Genomic DNA, 24224 nt, shown 5'->3' with positions numbered 1-24224 from the left:
TTCCAATGGACAGAGCAATCTTAAACAGTGCTTGAGTCTAACTGTCAGACCAGCTGCATTACGAAGAAATAATTTTTACGCCTCAGAAGTAAAAGTTCTTTTTTTTTACTGATTTGTTCAGTTATATTATTAGTAAAATAGACATATTATAAATGTATAATAAACGGTAAGATATAATAGAGTTTGTAAACTAACAACGAAATTAAGCCTTAATTTGCATACTATATATAATAAATATTAAAAAATATATTCAACAGCAATAGGAATGGGTCAGCATCAGAACGGAGGAATGAGACACGTCCTACTCCTTTTTAATCGATATTCCCTTTTCTTATCTAATTGAAGAGTTTCTATTTAGCTAAATATGTTTATGATTCAAGTATCTGCTTTCTCTTAATGTTGTTTATGAAAATTAATTTTGGAGATGCTGTAATGAATTAACAAGTTTGTCAGTGTGTACAAAATTTGTATCTTGCACTCTTGGTAAGCACAATTTAGTACAGTAAAATAAAAGTTGCGAATTCTGCCCCACTCTTCCCAACTTTCGCCTACTCAGTGGCTAATTTACCATGTCACAATTGCGTGGGGTTCTCACTGCATTAGGATCTAAAACGGCACATTAAAAAATTTTAGCGTTAGATTAAGACCCCCCCCCCCAAATGCATTGCGTCAGATTTCCGAATGGGAATTCGTCACTGCCCCTAAAGACTACAGAGCAGGAATTAAAATGGAAGGAGCAAGTTCAATCATTGGCTTAACAAAAGCTAACCCAAAGACCCCAAGCCACGTGACTCAACAACGACGAATGGTTGGCACGTTATGCATGAAACCAGCGAAAGAAAACTGATTTCTTCCAATGCTTTGTTTTAAAATCCATCACATGACTTGGGATCTTGGTTTCATGAATGAAAGTCTTCACTCCCCCCATTTTATCTCTTTTCAATGCTAAAGACTCTAGGCAGGACACGTGAGTAGCTAACCACTGGAGTTAATAAAATGTTCCGTTTATTACAGAAAAAAATGTTAATTGCATTTTATACACAGTTTATTAAAATTTGTCTAGAAAAATGATAAAAAATAGTTTGCGTAATATTCTTTCACAAACTTCTCTACCGTGAAGGTTCTTAGAGATACTGCTTTTCACTGAGTTCTTCATCTAGTTTCTCTTTTAGGATCTCCTGAAATTTCAGAAGTTTGAAATTTGTTTTCCCCCTTGAGTGCCTAACCCGGCAAAGCTTAGTTTAACTCATTAAAAAGCCCACATTTCGTGAATTTCGCTTCATAAAAATAATTAATATTAAACTAAAAATCTGACACCCCCCCCCCCCCCCGACTCAAAGGAATCATAGCTGAGAACATTCTCGATGAAGTCATCTTTGAAAAGAAAAACTAAAAACTGAATCAAAATTGGTTTATCCGTTTACAAGCTATCATGCCATTGGTAGACATACATATCGTCACTTCAGAGCAACACCAAGATATTTAATCCCAGGAACAACACTAAGATATCCTACTGTTGCTCTGAAGCGACGATATACAGTTGTCAAACACATGATACCTCACTTTTCTTATCGAAGATGAAGATTAAAAACAACGACCCAGAAAACTAAACTTTCACAAAATGAAAAATTGTAAAAAAAAAAAATTAAAAAAAAGTTTTTGAAATCTTTTTTATTAGGAGAGTATTTGACTTATTAATGAGAACTATTATTTTCTCTGGTTATCACTTGGACCAAATAGGACATGACAATCTAGATGACATCCACGATTATGTAGGAGATTACGTAGTTTTTTCCACGATTCCTCAAGATTCCACATCCACAATTATGTAGGAGATTATGAAGTTTTCCCCTTTTTAGAGGAAAAAATAGGCAAAAACAATTCTAAAATCATGATGTGCAAAATACGCTGTTCTGGGAAATAAAGTAAAATTTTTATACAATAACTTAAAATGGTGTTATTTAACACTTCATACGAATTAATGCTTTATTTCAACATATTTCTGCAATTCTAATTTCTGGGAAAATCATGTTCCTAAAAGTTGCAGTTGATAAATTTTGCTGATATCTTACAACTGTAACCTTCCTGGAGGAGGAACAATTATTTTTTCCCTAGCTGTCATTTAAAGGTATAAAAATACTACAATCCCAAAAAAACACCTTTATAAAAATTAAAATAAACTGACGAAAACACTTTTCACATTCTAATTTTTTTTTCAACTATGCTAAATTAATTATAGATAAAAATTAAGCAAAAGTTTCATCGTTGATAAATATTTTTGATATCATCTCCTTTTAACAAAGGCTACTAAAAATAATTTCCGAACACAGATAATGATTAAAAATAATAAATGAAATCAATTACGCAAAATAATGAGATGGTTTAAATATAGTTTGCGTAAAGTTTATTTGAACGCAAACTTCCGCACAGAGAATGCTGAAATAATATTTAAAGTGGTAATCTCCCTAATATTATCTATGTTTGTACTTATTCAACTTTATTTGCTAAACTATTAATTTTTCTCATGATTAGGTGTTGTATATTAGTTTAGAAGAGCATCAAGCATAAGAAGCCCAATAAGATGTAACGTAATCTCATGAAACTGGATCAAATTATTTTTTTTAATTGAAATTTATTTATTTCTCATTGTTGATATGAAAATAACCACTAGAGACACATACTAGACGATCTATTATTAAATATCCTCAGAATGTGATTGGTTAATTTATTATTATTATTATTATTATTATTTATTTATTTATTTTTTTTTTTTTTTGGGCATAAGAAATGAGGCAGTTATTTTCATACTCTTCGATGGATTGAAAATGTAAATTTTTGTACTATCTGCGTAAGGAAGGAAAAATAGGAGTGATTGCAACGTTTTCAGTCGTAGCTTATTTAATATTTACCAACTGTCGGATTGAACATTTTACGCACTCCTGTTCGGTATGAGAGAGTCAAGTTTTCATAACCTCTGTTATTAAAATACGGAATTGGTTGTTGCTGTTATTTCGACAACCATACATAAGTTATATCGAGTCTTTTTATGCATACATACAGTACAGAGCAGTGGCGCAACCAGAAAATAGTTATAGGGGCGGCACTCTTAAAAATTTCGCCATCTGGTAGGGGGCTCTGGGAAATTTCTTCTACCCCCGGAAAATTTTTTGAATTGTTGCACTAAGAACACAGTTTTAAACAGTCTCTGGTGATGTTATGGAGAGGGAGGAAAGGTTTGGGAGGGGGGGGGGGGCTTCTGTGGAAATTTTTAGAAATTGAAGTCTTGAAAATGCTATTATAGGCGATATTTCTTGAAGTTAGGGTAAGGAATGAGACTTTTTTTTGACTGCCCTTCATTGTTTTTGTTTTGAAAAATAGAGCTAAATCGATCACCCCTCCGTCCAATTTTTCGAAGTTGAAGTTCCAAAAGCGCAGTTACAGACAAACTTTAATGATGTTTCGGACAGTGGGGTTCTAGGTCTCTCCCCAAAAAATATTTCGAAATTGAAGTCCTAAAAAAACGAAGTCTTAAAGCGATATTCACTGATAGAAGGTGGAGGGGTTTTAAACACTCTCCACCTGAATTTTGCGAAATTGTAGTTTTTTCATTTTCAAAATAAATACTGGAGCATTCGGGTTCTTGTCCAAAATTTTTTTGTAATCGAAGTCTTTAAAACGCGACTGTGGGCCATATTGGTAACGTTAGAGTTTCGCGGTAATTTCTGCAAAAGGAAGCGCCAAAACAGCAATCTTAAACGATTCTCGATGTTGTTAGACGGCGAGGTGTTTGGTATTTCTCCCCTGGAATTTTTTTTGAAATTGAAGCTCTGAAAACGAAATTTGAAACGCTATTTAATGGTGAGTTTTGATTCATTTTGAAACTGATGTTTAACATTATATGAAAGTTAGAAACTGTTTCAACATGTTTTCTTGAAGCAAACGTGAGTATAACATCAATTAAGACAGTGATAAGCAAAAGGATGTATGCAGACTTTTTAAAGTTTCGAGTAAGTAGAGTGAAGTTCAAACTGAGAGAAGGCTTTCATTGAAAAGTTCTAAATCAAGCTGTATAGCATCCCCGAAAACAAATGAGAGTTTCCCCCTATCATTCCTCGAAAATATAAATTTTAGCACACACACCCCTATGCTTCAAGGTGCTTCAATTATGAATTTTTATCTAATCATATCAATACTATTCGATCTAACTTATAACAGTCGTTTGCTGTTTCGTTTTCACACTTGGCTGGGTGAATAGAGACGTACCGATGCTAAAAGCTTTTTTCACAATTATTATCAAATGTATACTACATAATCATACAAAAAAAAGCATAATAAATTAGTTTAAAATAAAAGAAAATATTAATTAATTTAAAAGACATCTGAAAATCTCGGTATAGGTGGAGATAGGTATATACAGGGTGTTTCGTTTTAACCTGCAAAGACCTTTATTTTCTCAACCGTTAGTCCTAGATGTATACTTCCAATTGCACAAATGTTCAAAATCAGACGCAGGGTTAAGATACTGAAAGTTTGAAGTAAAAATAAAAATAAGTCAAAAAATACAAAATTTAACTTTTTACATTGGCCCCAGGTCCCCTAACTTATGTTTAGTGAAATAACCTCTATTGAAAAATAATTCCAACAAAAAAAGTTTGAAATTAGTACGACCAATATTCACCGAGATATGAAACACAGCGTTTTGTGACTTAGATCACTTTTCACTCGTGTCAATACCACCTTTTGGGAGAAAATATAGCAGTTAACAAATGTTTAAAATTATATGTGGGCACAGAGCGTAGTTTCTCAGATTATTCGAGGTTTTGTAGTGTGTTTTTGCGTATCCCGGCATAACATTTGCATTTATTTTTGAGTAGCAATGAAAAATATAAATACCTTGTTTTTCTTACTTTGACGACCTGTCATTCTTCTGAAAGGGCGATAAGTTCCCATCTCGTTTTCTGTATGGTCCCTTAAAACTTTGAAATGGACCATCTCCTTGACTTTTGATCGCACAAATGTAAAGTTTTTTGTGTCGAGTAGTAGTTTTCAATAGAGATTATTTCTCTAAACATTAGTTAGGGGACCTGAAGCTCGTATAAAAAGTTAGATTTTGTATTTTTTGACTTATTTTTATTTTCACTTCAAACTTTCAATAGCTTCACTCTGCATCTGATTTTGAACATTTTTGCAATTGGAAGTATACATCTAGGGACTAACGGTTGCGAAAATAAAGGTCTTGCAAGTTAAAACGGAATACCCTGTATATAGTAAGAGAATACAATATATATAATGCCTAATAAAAAAGCCTCTTCATTGCTGGATGTACTACTCCTCGACCATATTGTTACGACGAATATGAATCTTGAACAACGAGGTTGTGTTTAGGTAACAATATTATATTTTTACTTTTGCAGCTTGTCGTTTTTAAATAAAAAAAATAAAATAAATAATTAATTAGTTTCAAAAATCAGCTGAAAAATCTGACAGAAGTGAGGGTGATTATACTAAGATTAATAGGGAATGTAGGCATTAGCACCTTTTAATTGCAGGAATAATTTCTAGGCCATGTTATTATGAAGAATATAAAACTTGAACAAGCAGGTAGGTACAGATAACGATTTAACTCTCATAGCTTACGGTTTGAATTCATTTGAAGGTTGTAACTACTTTTATGCAGTTTGAGAATGTTTAGCTATTTTCACGTAAAAAAAGAGAAGAAAATGAATAAAAGAGTTAAGGGAAAAAAAACGAAGAAGAAAATGAATAAATGAAAGGGGGAAAAACGAAGAAAATGAATAAATGAACGGGTAAAAAAAAAAAAAAAACACAAAAAAAAAAGCATAAATGTAAATTTATTTTCCTGGAAAAATATCTAAAACGCATAAATATGCAAAATTCGTAAAATAACAGAAACTAGAAAGTAAATAAATTGAAAGTAGTTATTGTGATGGAGGAAATATATACTGGCGTCCGTTTGTCTTTACGTCTGTTACTGAAGTAACTGCTAAGTTAATCATTTGATTCGTATAGATTTTTTGTTTGATCCAAAATTTCAACATCAGGACACCCACTCCAGTGTTTTATATGTTGCATTGAACGACTTTCGGCCAACTTAAAACAGTAGAAAAAAAAGGAGAGAGCGAAAGAGAGAACGAGAGACTGGGGGGGGGGGGGGTACCATTAGGGTTTGAGGAAAACATTTTATTCTCATTTCAGACACTTGAATTTGATTCGAATACGCAATTCAGGTTCTCTTATAAAATATGACATAAAGTATGCTGAAAATTGCAGCTATTCTGAACATATTCTTATTTTTTCTGCACCTTAAAATAGGTAGCATAGTTGCGAGCAAAAGCAAAAAAAAAAAAAAAAAAAAAAAAAAAAAAAAAAAAAAAAATTCTTACAGCCGAAAAGTACAGAAAAAGAATCAAAGTTAACTTACGAAATTAATAATTATTTCAGTGAGTGAAAAATTATAAACGGGATAAATTATTTAACATTGCTGATCTCTATGACGTACATATTCTGTTTTTCCTTCCTTATATTTATTGTTATTAACATCACAAGTAAAATTATTTTTCTGATATTTATTAGAGAAGACTGAGAGGGACTGAAAGAGAATCAAGTTCGTTGTTGTTTTGATTCAAAAGAAGTATTTCAATAAGAATAAAATAATAATAATAAAAAAAAAAAAAAAAAAGAAAAACGTATGAAATAATAGAAAATTGCAAACCGTAATAATGTTGGTTTTTGGAAACAAAAAAAGGGTTGTTTAGTTCTTGAAGAACTCGTTTGTTGAATGTTTTGCACTTAATTTCTAATTTGAAACAATTAAATTAATGTTTTAATTGGAAAATAAGATCAAATTGATTCATTTATTAGCATTTCGATAAAAGTTGGTTTGTCGACAGATACCCATTACGTGCTCTAAAGCGTGCTTTACAGGGTGTGTGAATAGAGAACCCATTTATCAAAACATAAAAGAAGAAATTGTTACTCATCTGTCACAAGAGTAACAATTAATCAAAAAACCACCAACCGGTTAACCCTTTACAAGGCAGCTTATGTCACATCAATCTTCACTGAGACTTTCCATTTCAGAGTTTTTTAAACAAATAAATGGGATAATTGATATTCGCTAGAACGAAGTCAAGATGGGGGAAATAAAAGAAACATTGTTAGATATTTCGAGAAAGATGTATACAAAAATAATGTTCTTTTAATTGTTTTCCACTGGTACATAAACGTATGATACATTCATTGAGTGCATTTGTTATTTATTTTAGTTTATTAACTTGATGGCATTTAAGAACTGAATATAATTATACCTTTTCTTATACGCTTAAAATGAAACGATGTTTAAAACGAACTTATAAATATACATATATAGATTGATTACGTATTATCACATAAAGAGAGAAGAAAATAACAAGGAAACGTTAACTAGTTCATCAAAGTAATTTTCATGTGAATGGAAACAAACTAAGTATTTCTTGTGAAATTTTATTAAATCTTCTTCTATACATATAATAAAATAAGATGTTTGTGTGTGTGTGGCGCGCATCCCGGAAAAACGGTAAGGCCTAGGAAGATGAAATTTGGTATACAGGTGTAGTTTTTGCTGAAGTTGTGCACCTCGGGCTTCGATTTTTGATATTTTAATTAGAAAAAAAGTTATTTAATGTTTTATGTGTTTTTTTGCACTTTTTAGTACGTTTTACCTCACAGTCCACGAACCAATCGCACCACACAAATATTTTTTGCACTATAGTGTAGAAAATTTAATTTTAAATATGTTGAATGAAAAAAATTTGAAGATAGAGCAATCTTTGTATTTTTTACGAATTTTTGAAAAAAACCTTTAATTTGCATTTTTTCCCGGATTTTACTTTTTTCTAATATCATCCTGCGAGAAGTATCAAAGCCAAATTTCTAAAATTTAAGTTGGAAATAGTAAAAACATTTCGCCCTCTTAAAAATACGCAATAGTTTTTTTTTTACAATTTTTTTAAAGCTGAACACATTATGTCTTTCCACGCATCGGTCGAAGAAAAGCGTTCTTCATTCTTTTTCTCTGACGTCACTATTTGGATTTCGATTCGATATTTAGGATGGAATCTTAATTGCAAACAAATGTTAATCTTTTTACTTCCTTTTACAAAAAAGGAAGTATTGTATTCGCGAAAAAATTTTCACTCAAAAATCGCCCTTAATTTCCATTTTGCTCACCCCCAAATGAATGTTGAGTTTTTTTTTCGATTCGACCACATGCGGAAAAGTGCCTAAGAATGTATAGACACGCGAAATATCCATTTTGACCATCACCGAGGTAATTACAACGACTTTTCTCGTGACGTCTGTATGTATGTGCGTATGTGTGTATGTGCGTATGTGCGTATGTGCGTATGTGCGTATGTATCTCGCATAACTCAAAAATGGTATGTCCTAGAAAGTTGAAATTTGGTACATAGACTCGTAGTGGGGTCTAGTTGTGCACCTCCCCTTTTGGTTGCTTTCGGATGTTCCTAAGGGGGTCTTTTGCACCTTTATGGGGGGAAATCATTGTTAATTTCGATGTAAACTCAAGTGGCGTTATAATTTGTCGGACACTTGGCGATATATCGCCAGTCTTTTGGTCGCCAAGTTTTGTCGCCAACTTGGCAACAAATTTGGCGGAGTTTTTTTTTTTTTTTTTTTTTGGTTTCAATTTGGCCATTGTTGGTGATATTTAGAGAATAAATATTGAATCACATTAAAATAGCGAATAATGGGGAAATGACATTAAATTGGAGTAAAAGGAAGTCATGTGATGCACACATCAGCTCGTTCTTATTTCCTGTGCCACCTTCTGCTAACAAGTCATTAAAACGATGATCCACCCCATTCAAATCCCCCCACCATCTTTCTGACCACTCGTGCGGAGGTGATAAATCTTTGTTGGGGTTTGCTTCGTGTTTCCTTCCCTTGATCATATGGTCTTAGAAAAAAATGTTTTCTCAGAATTGAGATCAAGGTCGAATGTGTCCCCTGCAAAAAGTGTATGTTATTTTCTATCCAAATGCAGCTGTGTGAACAGCAAATTTCGGACCAAAAAATTCTGTAATTCGAATTAACCATCATTTTCAATTTCTCCAAAACTTCAAGGCCCATTTCAATTCTGTTATGGTAAGTACTGTTCTCTTTTTTTTCGTTGAAAAAGGCATAACGATGTACAGCTAGTGGAGGTTCTCTCTAAAAATATTTGAAGATACCTTCATTAGAAAAATACCTCTCAAATTTCTTTTCCGTTTAGGGGGGCCTCGATTCTTTTAGCGCCATCGACACTAGAGTTCAAATTGGTATCGGATATTTTTTTTTCTCATGTTTTCTCTTAGCCTAAACATGAACCATATGCCTTTGTTGAAAAAGCGAATATTATAAGAAAGTTTTCGGTCTTTCATTTTTATTTTTCATAGTTTTCATCAACTTGCTACGAGCTAAGTTAATAGAAGAACATTTCAGACGAAAATAATGATATTGCGCTATTGATAGTATAAATTTTCAACTACAACATGAAAATAAAAGTATTTTACTATTTATTGACAGTTCACATTATAAAATATTTTATCCATTTTTTTCTAATACATTACATTACTTCTAAGATATATGAGTACTGGATTCTGTCTCTCTCTACCATAGAAGAAATATCTTAATTTCGTTCTTGTATTATCTTTTGGCTTGCAAGAATAGTGACCAAAAATGCACTAAAAATTTATAATTTTAGTTCTTAAAATTCAAAACTTTTCTTGTTTCTTGTAGCAAAAATTTTCAAAATTTCATTGTTATAAACATCAGTAAAATTTGCATTTAAATGAATGCGTACATTACTGAAGGGAGACGTTACTGGTATAAATATTGAAAACTCGAAGTTTGGTTGGAATTACTAATTAATGGTAAATTTAAAATGGTTCACAAATCTTTTTTTTTTCTCTCTGTAGTAAAAACCGCACTACAAAGAAGGGATTGAATGAAGCATCCGGCCTGGTTGAATCATGAGGAGTGACTCGGCCGCTTCGCCCTGTAATATTTTATGTTGAGAATATTCATTTTTACAATTATAATTTTATAAATTATTGTCCTTTTAGTTATACACAACTAAACCATACAACAAAATGTAGTGGAAAATTATATTTAATTAAAATGTTTGTGCTGAACACTTGGAACCAGAAACTGTAATAGAATTGATAATATATTCCATTTAACTTGTAAGTTCCCAAGAAATAAATAAGTTAATTAAATTATATTTAGTTAATAATTATAAGAACAATTTTAGTTGCTTCAAAATGAAGCATTCAAAATATTGCATTCTTGAAATATTTCTAGCTTTGAAACTTCCAAAAAAAAAAAAAAAAAAATCGTACCAGTTTTTAAAATCTACCGGGACAGATGTCGCAGCAATGAGAACCCTTAAGGAATTTCTTTTAAAATTATATTTTATTGTTTTGTTATTAGTATAAAATTTCAGTTTTATTTATTTAAGGGTCATTTCACGGTATTTTTGACATTCATGTAGAGTCCGTAACGTAACCTTTTTTTGCCATAACTTTTTAATTTACTATGGCAAAAAAGGGACATGTTACGGACTCTACATAATTGTCTAAATTACCGTGAAATGACCCTTAAATATATTGATGTAGCGGTAAAATTTACTCAATTCCCAGTCATTGATCAAGATTATTAATAATAATCTAGGATTATAAAATATCCAGAGAACTATAAAAACGTAAATAAAAGCTGAATTTTTACTTCCTTTTACAAAAAAGGAAGTATTGTATTCGCGAAAAAAATTTCACTCAAAAATCGACCTTAATTTCCATTTTACTCACCCCCGAATGAATGTTGAGTTTATTTTTCAACCCGACCACACGTGGATAGATGTCTAGGAACGTACAGACACCCAAAATATCCATTTTGACGATCCCCGAGTTAATTACAACGAGTTTTCTCGTGACGTCTGTATGTACGTACGTATGTGCGTATGTGTGTATGTCTCTCGCATAACTCAAGAACGGTATGTCCTAGAAAGTTGAAATTTGGTACGTAGACTCCTAGTGAGATCTAGTAGTGCACTTTCACTCTTGGTTGCATTCGGGTGTTTTTAAAGGGGTCTTTTGCCCCTTTTTGCGGGGAAATCATTGTTAATTTCGATGTAAACTCGAGTGGTGTTATAATTTGGCAGACACTAGGCGATATATTGTCAGTGTTTTTTTTCGCCAAGTTTTGTCGCCAAATTGGCGACAAAATTGGCGGTCTTTTTTAAATTTTTAAATCTGATTTTAATTTTGGCCACTAATGGTGATTTAGAGAGTAAACTATTGAATCACATTAAAATTGGAGTAAAAGGAAGTCATGTGATGCACACATCAGCTCGTTTTTTACCTATATAGCTTACTTCTACATTTTATGAAGTGATGACCACGTGTTTTTCCGGCAGCGCTTGCTTTTTTTTCTTTCCCCCTTTTTTTGTTTGTTTTATATAGGGATTGCATTTATTTCTTTTCCATTCCCCCTCCCCCCCCTGTCCAAGCTGAACGTTTTGCTGTTACTCTCTATATTAGGTTACATTTCATAGTTGTGCGCATTTATTTGAATAAAAACAGCGAGATTTTTTTTCTTTGTCAAACGCTACTTTTTGCACACGACGGGGAATTTTGGAGATAACTTTTTTTTTTTTGCTCTACTTAAATAAAAAAAAGCGATTTTTTGAGTGATCTTTGTTTTTATTAGGAAATGAGCGGGAGATTAAAATAAATAGAGATGGAAAATTAAGAGATAGATCATAAGAGTAGATAGCCGCCGAAAGCGGCAATCTTGGCTTAAAAATGTGAATGGCACAAAAAAAGATAGTGATGGATTGATTAATACTGCTGTCAAATTTATTTAAACAGCCGCCGAAGGCGGCAAACTTGAAGTAAAAAGGTAAATGACAAGTTAGCCAAACAGCCACCGTAGGTGTCTGCTTGCATAGAAAGGCGAATGGCGTAAGAAGGCGAACCAGCTGGTCGCCGAAGGCGGCTAGTATTTAATAAATGTGAAATTGTGTTTAGATATATCAACGAGTAGCCAACAGTTGATTATAAAACCACGAACAAGTTTTAGAAAAGGTATTTTCTTTTTTTTCTTCTAAAACTTAAGCCAGACTAATGATGAATCTTTTCCATATCGTTCCACAAAGTTTTTGTGATTAAACAGTAGGTTCATTTTTAAATGGAACTATTCATTTTACACGAGACAGTTTGTCAATATCTTTCAGCACTTTTTAATCGCAAGATTTATAATCACTTAAGTATCTCACCACGTTCGGACAAGATTTTTAAAAAATAGGACAAAACACTTTTTTCTTTGGTGATTTTATAAAAAAGGGACATAAAATTAGATAGAAAAAAATAATAAATATATCAAACTACAATATATTTTATAGCAATGGGGCAATTTTTGTGTATTTTAGACCGAAGATTGATAAATATGAAATAGGTTGTCATAACCACAATTATGCATGGAAACTGATAAAAAAAATTTTGTGGATTCATTATTATAAACTTTAGGGCCAGAACTAGAATTTTAGTTATAGTCCTAACTATTTTTAAGATATGCATGTAAACGCACCCTAAATATGAAAATAATGGTGATTTCTTGTGTGTTACAATAGTTAAATTAATACAAAACTGGTATTTTTTACTTCAGAACAAAAATCCTAGTTCAGGCCCTCCACAACATTATTGTAAAGCAGCATGGTAAGTTTTGAGAAAAAATATTCATAATTTATTGATTTATGGAACTCGTCGACAAACAATAACAACGAAAAATTGATTTTTAAATAAATGCAATTAAAGATTTTCAACTACAATATATAAGATATTTGTACCCAAATGAGTTTAAAATGCACCAGGATCATAAACTACACCTTCTTCGGATTCATTTACAGTCCAATTTTTGTGTTTTAGTATTTTTAATTTTTTCCTGCGGAGTTTTGTCGAAGGCAAAGACTGCCTTTTTGACGTAGTAATTCGTTTTTGGTCAAGTTCGCAAAAGGCTTGGCCCGTATAAAATCCGGGTGCAATTTTAAAGTTCTCCAGCACTTTTTGCAGTCCCTTAAATCCATCATTAAATTGCACAGTGGCAATGTAGGCAGAAAGTCGAAGGGTTGTCAATGTTATAAAAACGTCTTTGGGGCAAATTGTCCATAAAACTCCATTGAATGCTTCATTTTGATTTTGCGTCTTACCATGAAGACATTTTTGCAGCAAATTCCTGTCACACAAATTCATGTAACACGGTTTTATCACATTAATAATATTACTGGGTAGTCCAGCTGATTTTTCGTTCAAATTCTTTTTTGAAGCTTTTGCTCGCTGGAAGCGGCACCAACTGTCTTTCCCTTTTGGACACTGTCCATGATAAGATGCTGTTTTTGATGAACAGCAGTGATAGAAAGCTGCAATAACAGCTTGTTGCATAGTTTCAATGTTCCCCACATTTGCTCTAATAGCTATGCCGTAGTAGTTCTGTAGTTTATTTATAAAGGTGTCGGTGAGTTTTCCTTTTCCTTTTAGCCCTTTAGTAGTGTTCCTCAATTTTCTTAGACGGCTTCCTACTCTTTTTTGGATATGTCCAATGCATTCCAACTTTTCTACAGCATCTTCTGGCTCATTGCCATAAATGTGCTCAACTTCTGCAAAAGCTTTCGAGTCCCCGTCACCGTAGTATTTAGAATATCTTAATTGTCGCGAAGCTTCTGAACGTTCAAAAATTCTGTAAGCTCCCCTTGTTTCCATACTCGCAGCAGTTCCAGAATGATTAGCACAAACATGCGATTTGTCATTCTTCTGGGAATTTGGTAGAGATTTGTTGCATATTCTACAAAATTGGGACATAACTTCTATATCCAAAACTTTTCCCGTGTCAATAGATAATGCTGCGACACAGCCATTTAGTGAGGAGTAGCCACGTCGTTGCCATGTTCCATCAACAGTGACACCACATTCAACAATATTAGGTTCCTTTCCCTTTCGTAATTCTGCATCACCACTTTTCATTGAGTTTTCAGCAACACTAGAAGCAGATTCCAAAAGTTTATTTTCTATTCTTCGAAAGCTTACATTTGACAGAGGAGCTGGCAGGTTCAAAGTAGCACAAAACTTCTTTGCCGCAGACAAACCCTTACCAATTAAACGCAATGCGTAAACAAAACGGACATTGATTTCACTCATTTTGTTATTTTTTTTGCTTGAAGCAAAACCTTTAAAGAATGAGCACTCACTGCATTTCAATGTGAAATTAGAGCAAAGTCCAAACTTTGACTCTTCCTGTATCATCAACTTTTGGCCGTAGCATAAAGGGCAGCATAGTAGTGAAATGATGGAAATCAACAGTTCTACATCTATAATTCTGTTTCCAGTAGGCGCAGGATTACTTTTAAAGTCATCAGAAACACACTCGTCCACTGTTTGCAATTTTTTACTGCTAGCAGTTTCAGGCAGTTTCGACGTCACTTTAGTATGCCTGTTCCCGTGAAAAACTCGCTTCTTTGAGCGATTTCTTTTGCTATTGCCCATTACAAAGCTTCTCCACAATCAATATTCAAATATATTTTCAAATAAATCAAAAAATTGCAAATTACTATCCGTAAAAACGAAATTGAATGCGCTGATGATGCTTTGAGTTTTGCTAATAAAAGTAAACAAACGATCCGAGCTGTTGCCATTTTATTTCTTGGTAAAACACAATAAATAATTTTTTAAATGTGATGGCTGAACTAAAGCATTGAAAAATCTTAAACCTAAAGTTTAAACCATTAAAATAACAAAACAGAATTGAAATATCTTCTGGTTTTTGTTTTGATTTTGAACTTCCGGTCCAACTTCCGGTTCAAAAAACAGCTGTAGATCAATATTAAAATGACTTTTGCTCGGCTTCTAATTATGGTAGAAACAAAATTCAAAAAGTTTTAGAGAGAAAAAAGTTCATATTTTCAAAATTAGACATAAAATTTTTTTCGAAAATTTCGTCAAAAATCGACTTTTCAAGGTGGTGAGATACCTTAATTTCAAATAAATTTCGGAATTTTTAATTCTGAAGTTGGCTACTATCAACAAATGAATCTACCTCAGCCCCCCCCCCCTCGTTTCTTCTGTGGTACACCATTGAAGCCGATCTTATTCATAACGGCAGTATAGCTCAGGTCTCAGTAGTTATTAAAAAGCTGCTCAAAAGGGTACATATCACTCAATTTGGATTGGATACCGTACATTTTTGAGAGTTTCTTTAGGATACACCATACTGCACGATTATATCGTCGGCACCATGCTAAACTACTGAATGTGAAAAATAACGAATCTCGTTTTTCAAATTCGATGGCTTGCCCTTGTACTCAAAAAGTGCTACCTACTTGTTATAACTACAGGCGTCCTCGTATAACACGGTTAATTCGTTCCGTGTAGTACCGAAACCTTGTTGTACGGGACTTTTTTAAAAATAACTTTTTAACTTATTTTTTACACCAATTAATCATGTACACAGTAAAAATCAAATCAATATGCAGAGCTGCCAACTACTAAGAAAAAATCGTAGTTTCTACGAACTTAAGTCTTGTATAACTTATCTTTTAATTCATAAGCTCACTTATTTTGCATTGAAAATGGAGTTTCTTGTAACTTCAAAACACGTGAATGTAGTAATCTGCAATTTTACGTTGTTAGCTCTTACTTTTACTAATTAAGATTTTCATAAAGTTGGCAGCTCTGTCAATATGTATCGTGTTGTATCGAAACCACGTTATATGATGCTTAGAAATAATGTGAATAGGGGTTGTCGAAACCAAGTTTCATAAAAACAAAGTAAAAACTTAAGTTATTATCAAACATTAACAGAATGTATAAAACAAAAATGAAAAATTCCATCTTTTTTAAACACAACTTTCGTGTTATATCAAAACCATGTAATATTAAATTCAAGTTTTGTACCGTGTAATATCGAAACCGTGTAATAATAATTGCAAATTTGGCACCGTGTAATATCGAAACCGTGTAATTATAATCGCAAATTTGGCACCGTGTAATATTGAAACCGTGTAATAATAATTGCAAATTTGGCACGGTGTAATATCGAAACCATGTTGTACAAGAACCGTGTTTTACGAGAGACGCCTGCACTTCAAACGATAGAGATACTCTTAAAGTTATCTGTAAAAATTAAAACATTGAAAATAACTAAACGCGTCAGGTGGAAAAAAAAATATTCTTTTGGCTCCCCTTAAAAGTGCCAATTTTCACATTCGTTAGTTTAGCATGGTGCCGACGATATTCGATGGTGATGACATTCAAGAGCTTAATCAAATGCTTATTGAGGAAAACCACTCTTCAACGCAATTAACCAGAGGTACCCACAGGAGAGGATCATGGCGCAAGATGCACCATCAATTTTTTTTCGGGGGGGGGGATTTTTTGAATTTTTAAATTTATTTATTTAAATTTATTTGCTGATTTATTTTTAGTTTATACTATTAATTTTATTTTATTTTAATTTTATTCATTTAACTATTTTGTGTGTGTATGTTATTTTAGCACGGAACTTTTCTAGCAAAACAATAATAATATTTTTATATAAATAAATAAATAAACAATTTAAAAATATTTTTTAAAAACTGAATAAAATAAAAAAGGGCTAAAAATAAAAAATGAGGGATAAGAAAAAAGGGGGGGGGGGTTGCGCCATCGAACTTGGGGGGGATGGGCACCCCTGCAATTCCCCCCTATGTCCCCCTATGTTCCCCCCCCCCTATGTTTCTAATTTTTTTATGACGACAATTAATTATATTAAATCAATTGTTCACACAGAACATGGTATTCACAATAATTACTTTCATAGCAGTAAACCACAATATGGTCTTAAATGTTTTGTCCAATTAGATATATTTTTTTTTTTTTTTTGTCTCTTAATAAAATTTCTACAGATGGAAATATAGCTATCTTCTGGTGATGCTATAGGACAACATTTGAAGCATTTATCTTTGTACCCTGCCAATTTTTTCCTCTTATTTCATTTCCATCTCTGGTCAAATCTTTTCAATCACCGGATATTCATTTGAGCAAAATAACTTTCTAAAGGTCGTTGATTTTCCGTTCTGTGCGAAAACAAAAATTTGCATTTAACTTTCTAAAATTTAAAAACAATTTTAAAAACGAGTGAAAATTGCACTAATATGCATTCATTTCAAACTTTTTTGCCGTTTTAATGCCATAACGTCTAAAGAATCAAAAATACGAACAAATTGCATATGCACATATGCATTTGCATATAAACCGAGCTCTAGTTATGACTGTTAAATACTTCTTAAACAGCAGTACACGTGTAAGAAAAATAAAAGAGAGTAAAGAGGAATAAAAGATACTCAAGCAGCATACTGAAATAATGATGCTGTTACTATAATAATACAGATTTATATTTGATTAATAAGTATGCTTTGGCTATTATGCTATACCTAATTCCAACCAATCGGTATTTGCCCTAGAGGAAAAAATAAGTATGTTCAGTTTTTAAATACGTTGATTGTGTTTTCTTATAAAGGCTAGTGACTGAATGATCAACTCATGATTCAACCATATTAAAGATAATCAAGTTGCTACAGCTTAGTGGTATCTTTAAGCTTTGTTGGGTTGTTTAGACAAATAAAAATTTGTTTTCGATTTTAGCCTTTTTAACTTCCTTTTACAATAAAGGAAGTATAATATTCGCGAAAAAATTTCCACTCAAAAATCGACCTTAATTTCCATTTTGCTCACCCCCAAATGAATGTTGAGGTTTTTTTTTTTCGACCCGACCACACGTGCATATATACCTAAGAATGTATAGACGCACGAAATATCCATTTTGACGGTTCCTGAGTTTTCTCGTGGCGTCTGTATGTGCGTATGTGCATATGTGCGTATGTATGTCGCATAACTCAAGAACGGTATGTCCTAGAAAGCTGAAATTTGGTACGTAGACTCCTAGTGGGGTCTAGTTTTGCACCTCCCTTTTTGGTTGCATTCGGATGCTCCAAAGGAGATCTTTTGCCCCTTTTTTTTGGGGGGGGGGGAATCATTGTTAATTTCGATGCAAACTCAAGTGGTGTTATAACTTGGAGGACACTTGGCGATATATCGCCAGTCTTTTGGTGGCCAAGTTTTGTCGCAAACTTGGCGACAAATTTGGCGATTTTTTTTCTTAATCTAGTTTCAATTTGACCACTGTTGGTGATATTTAGAGAGTTAACTATTGAATCACATTAAAATTGCAATAATGGGGAAGTAACATTAAATTGGTGTGAAAGGAAGTCATGTAATGCACACATCAGCTCGTTTCTTAATAGTTTCGATTAAACTGCTTTTTAAAGTCCTACTATTAGTTCACACTCTCGGTACATTTTAATATGCTGTTCAAATTTTCAATCGTTAATAAAACACTTTTTATTCTTGTACTGAAGTTCAAATTCATTTTTTTTAAAAACTTGTATTAGATGACACTTGGCGCTAATATAATTTTTCTGTTATTAATTCATTAATTAAATTTAAATAATTAATTTTAGTTTTTTCCATGTCAAGTTTGATTGAAATGTGGCTAATTTCAGCCAAACCCGCTAATCCTGAGCAAGTTGATATCTCCATCACTGCATACTGCTCGTGCTTCAAAAACTTCCCGTACGCTATTAAAGTCATCTAACAATTCAACCTCGGAAAGGTAAGGCACATATTGCGGGAGAAGGCTGAAGTAATAGTAATTCTCTGGATCACTGGCAGCTGTGATATGTTGTGCAGTCCAGGGGCGTGCACTGGTGGGGAGAAAGGACACCTGTTGGCCCGGGTCCGAGCCTGAAGGGGTCCAATATTTTTAAAATGAGGGGTGAAATATAGGGCTAAAAATATGAAGGGGGGCCCGTAAAAGTCATCAGTGACAGTCCTTAAAATTTTTTGTGCACGCTGATGGTGCAGTGACACCTTCTTTGTTGTTCTAAGTAGGTAAGTAGGAATTGATTGTAATATATATATATATATATATATATATATATATATATATATATATATATATATATATATATATATATATATATATATATATATATATATATATATATATATATATATATATATATATATAATATATATATATATATATATATATATATATATATATATATATATATATATATATATATAAACTTGTGGTGCCGACTCTGGTACACCCTGGTACACTTGCACAGCCCTTCATACAATTTAGCTTTCTTGTATGTAAAACTCGCCAAGAGATGACGACGTAGAGTCCGGCGACAAAACGAACAGCGCCAAGGGCGGTAAAACTTTTTTGATTAGTGAATAACTTGGAGGAGACGAAAGACGTAAGACGTGTTGTAAAGACGAGCAGCAAGACGGCTGCACTTCTGCATTGTAATCATTTTTGTAAATATTAGTTATGTGTAGTTTAGTTATCATTAAATGTTTAGTAGCTAAAATTATGTCATCAATGAGTGCTTTTATAAGTGAATACCAGCATTTTCATAGTTATTACCAGTAGCTCGGCATCCCACAAAAAATTCAGAAGTGGGATTAAGGATCGATATGAGGAACGCCTACACCAAAATTCTTTTGGACTATAATGTTTGCAAGTATGATTAACCGGAAAACTGATTGATACTAACTGTTTCTGAAAAATTGCAAAAAAAAAAAAAAAAAAAGAAAGAAAGAAAAAGAACTGAGTGAAATGTGACTGTGCCTTGTGAACTATCGGAAATTCTTTGTTGGATAATCTGATTTCAAGCATCCGGAAAAGGGGTGAGTGAATTTATTTTCTTCAAATATGCAGTTGAAAGAGATTAAAAACATTGACTTTGCGCTCAGAAACTTTAAGCGAGAAAAAATAGTGCTTCTCCACCGTTTTATATTTTCTGATAACGGGGACAGTTCCAATAGAAAGCGCTTAAGAAATTTTACGGGATTTGAATACAACCCAGAATCAGATGAATTCAAAAATAAATTAAAAGACATTGAGAAAAATTTTTCTCTTAGCGAAATAATAACTATTGCAAATCTTTTGAACATTCCCTTGGAGGGAAATAAATCTGAGTTAGCAAAAAGCATTCTCTCCTTTCTGACAGATATTTCTGCACTGTCAAAGCTTGACGAACAACATTCCCAGTCAGAAGATGACTCATTCTCGGATCATCAGCAGTCCGGTCAGAACGAGGAAGTTATTAGTAACGATTTATCTGTTGGAATTGAAAACAAAGTAGCACCGCCGCCTGTAATTAATTATTCTGATTCAGGCAATGTTTTGGCTACGAGCTATCTTTTACATTATTCTGATATTGAACACTCCCTGCCGAAATTTAATGCAGAACCGCATGAGAACATTTCTTCTTGGGTAGAAACTTTTGAAAGTGTTTCTAAGTTATTTAACCTTACTGAAGTTCAAAAATTTATTTTTGCTAAACGCTGTTTTGGAGGAAATGCCGCATTATTTATCAACACCGAACAAAATATTAATTCTTATGAAAAATTAAAGAAAGCGCTAATCAGCGAATATTCCACACAAGTTAATTCGGCTTCGCTTCATAGTTTAATGAGCGAGCGTAAAATGCGACATTCTGAGACTACGCAAGAATATTTTTTAAAGATGAAACAATTGGCTCTTTCTGGACGTATTGATGACATATCTCTTATCAGTTATGTAATAAAGGGAATTCAAGATAAACCGGAAAATAAAACAATTCTTTATGGAGCGCGCGATATAAATGATTTTAAAGAAAAACTCAAAGTATACGAAGTAATGAAAAATGATTTGGCTAGAAATGAGAAACCTTTCGACAGAACCAAGCAAAAAATGTCAAATGATGATCGTTTAAAAAAGAGTGGGTATACTTCCAATTTCAAAAGAGATTTAAACAATAAAAATAAGATACACTATGAACAAAATAATGAGAAGACGCGATATAACACCAACAAGGAAAACTACAGAGAAAAAATTTGTTACAATTGCGGTTTGAAAAACCACATTTCAAAAAATTGTGTACACAAGGATAAGGGGCTTAAATGTTTTCAGTGCGAAAATTTTGGGCACAAAGCTTCTAATTGCCCTAATAAGAAACCAGACGTTGCTCATTTAAATGTTCCAAAGAAGAAAAATTTAAATAAAGAAGTAAAAATTGGTAACTCAGTGGTAAAAAATGCTATTGTCGATTCAGGGTCACAAGCCACATTAATTCGGGAATCGATTTTCAAAAAATTGAATTCTCTTGGTGAGCGATTTCAATTACTTCCTTTAAATACTGTTTTGTCAGGATTCGGTAAATGTCAAGTAAAACCAGTTGGAGTTTTTGAGAGTGATATTCAAATTGACAATTTTAAATGTAAAGCAGATGTAGTTGTGGTGAATAACGAAATAATGGCTTGCGATGTAATTATCGGACTAAATGTTTTGATGCAAGGAATAACAATAATTGATGATAATGGTGTTACGATTCAAGCTAAACCCAAAGATGCAGAACATTATGAAGTTTTATCTGTCTTGCCAATTAATGTATGTGCTGAAGAAGTTGAAATGAATATTTCCCCTGATATTCCTCATGATTTAAGATCTAAAGTAAATACATGGATTTCCAACTATGTGCCTCAAAAAATTAAAACCACTAATGTTGAGTTAAAAATTTTGGTAAAAAATGACGTACCTATATCTCATCATCCCCGTAGGTTGGCATTCTCAGAAAAAATGATCGTCGAAGCTCAGGTTGCCGAATGGTTAAAAGAAGGTGTAGTGGAATCCAATTCCTCCGAGTATTGCAGTCCAGTGGTTATTGTAAAAAAGAAAGATGGGACACCGCGCGTATGCATTGATTATAGAAAACTAAATAAGGTTATAGTAAAAGATCGATTTCCCCTTCCACTAATTGAAGATATTTTGGATAGACTGCAGGGCTCCAATATTTTTAGTACTATTGACCTCAAAAACGCTTTTTTTCATGTAAATGTAAGTGAAGAGAGCAGAAGATATACGTCATTTGTAACGCATGAAGGACAATACCAATTTTGCCAAGTCCCTTTCGGATTATGTAACTCTCCGGCGGTCTTTACAAGATATATCAACACTATTTTTCGAGAATTAATTAATAAGGGTATTGTTTTGCCTTATATGGATGATATAATCATTTTGTCTTCCTCTCCCGAAGAAGGTATTGAACGGCTTGAACTGGTCTTAAAAACTGCAAGCGAATACGGACTTGAAGTCAATTTTAAGAAGTCCCATTTCTTGAAAAAACGTATTGATTTTTTAGGACATGTAATCGAGGGTGGAAATATTTTCCCATCTACTTTAAAAACTAAAGCAGTTCTTAATTTTCCAGAGCCGACTAATTTGAAAAAGGTTCAAAGCTTTTTAGGTTTAACAGGATATTTTAGGAAGTTTATCCCGAAATATTCCATAATAGCTAGGCCGTTAAGTGATCTCTTGAAAAAGGATCGAAAATTTCATTTTGGAGTCGAAGAAAAACATGCGTTCAACCAATTAAAAATGTTGTTAGCTGACACACCTGTTTTGGGAATCTACAACCCTAAATTTGAGACTGAACTTCATACAGACGCTAGCCTAGAAGGGTATTCTGCAATTTTAATGCAAAAACCACCGAATGAAAAGAATTTTCATCCAACCTATTTCATGAGTAGAAAAACGACTGATGCCGAAAAGAAATATTCTAGTTATGAACTTGAGGCCCTAGCCGTCATCGAAGGGATAAAGAAGTTCCGTGTTTACCTTTTGGGTATCCATTTCAAAATTGTAACCGATTGCGCCGCGTTTGAGAAAACGTTGTCGAAACGAGACTTATGTACCCGTGTAGCTCGTTGGGCTTTGTTACTACAGGAATTTAATTATGACATTGAACACCGTCCCGGAAGCAAGATGCCACATGTTGACGCTCTCAGCCGCTCCCCTATCGACGTGTTTTGCATTTCAGTCGATAATTTGTTGGCACAGCTGAAATCAGCTCAAGATAAAGATACTGAAATTAAAACTATTAAGGAATTACTTAAAATTTCAGATTATGAAGATTATTGTGATAGAAATGGAATATTATATAAATTTGTTGAAGGTAAAGAATTAGTGGTTGTGCCAGAGAATATGCAAACAGAGATAATAAGAAATGCGCACGAGAAAAGTCACTCAGGTATCAAGTATACTGAAAAGGAAATAGAAGAATATTATTTTATCCCAAAACTAAGACAGAAAATAGAAAAAATAATAGGAAATTGTGTCCATTGTATACTTCTGAACCATAAAAAGGGAAAAAAAGAAGGTCTTTTGCATCCATTGCATAAAGAAGACGTCCCACTGAAAACGTATCATGTTGACCACATTGGACCCTTAGAGAGTACTAACAAAAATTACAAACACATTTTTATTGTAGTTGACGCCTTTACTAAGTTTGTATGGATCTACCCAACAAAAACAACGACGTCTGCTGAAACTATAGCCAAATTAGAGCTTCAAAAGACTGTATTTGGAAACCCTTCACAAATAATCTCGGATAAAGGACCAGCATTTACTTCTAGCGAATTTGCTGATTACTGCGCAAAAGAAGGCATTAATCATCATTTTATAACGACAGGATTACCAAGAGCAAATGGCCAAGTCGAACGAATTAATCAAACAATTATTGCAATTCTTTCTAAATTGTCCTTGGAAAACCCTACTCAGTGGTATAAGCACACGAATAAACTGCAACAAGCCATTAACTCAACATATCAAAGAAGCATTGATAAAACTCCATTTGAATTACTTTTTGGAACGAAGATGAAGGTTGCAGGACTTGAAAAGCTGAAAGAAATGATTGAAGTTGAATTTCAAGCCAGTTTTGAAGCCCAAAGAGAAGATATGAGAAAACATGCGAAGGAACAAATTTTTAAAATTCAGGAAGAAAACAAGAAGACATACAATTTACGAAGGAAAAAACCGAACCCTTACGAAGTTAACGATTTGGTCGCCATCAAAAGAACGCAATTTGGACCTCACCTAAAACTTAAACCGAAGTACCTAGGCCCGTACAGAATAACGAAGGTGAAAGGAGGAAATACGTTTGATGTCATCAAAGAAGGAACTCACGAAGGACCAAACTGCACATCAACATGCGCAGAATTCCTTAAACCATGGAACAACATTTCGGA

Source organism: Uloborus diversus, chromosome 3 (assembly GCF_026930045.1).
Source record: "Uloborus diversus isolate 005 chromosome 3, Udiv.v.3.1, whole genome shotgun sequence".
Classification (NCBI taxonomy): domain Eukaryota; kingdom Metazoa; phylum Arthropoda; class Arachnida; order Araneae; family Uloboridae; genus Uloborus; species Uloborus diversus.
This window is presented reverse-complemented; position numbering follows the sequence as displayed.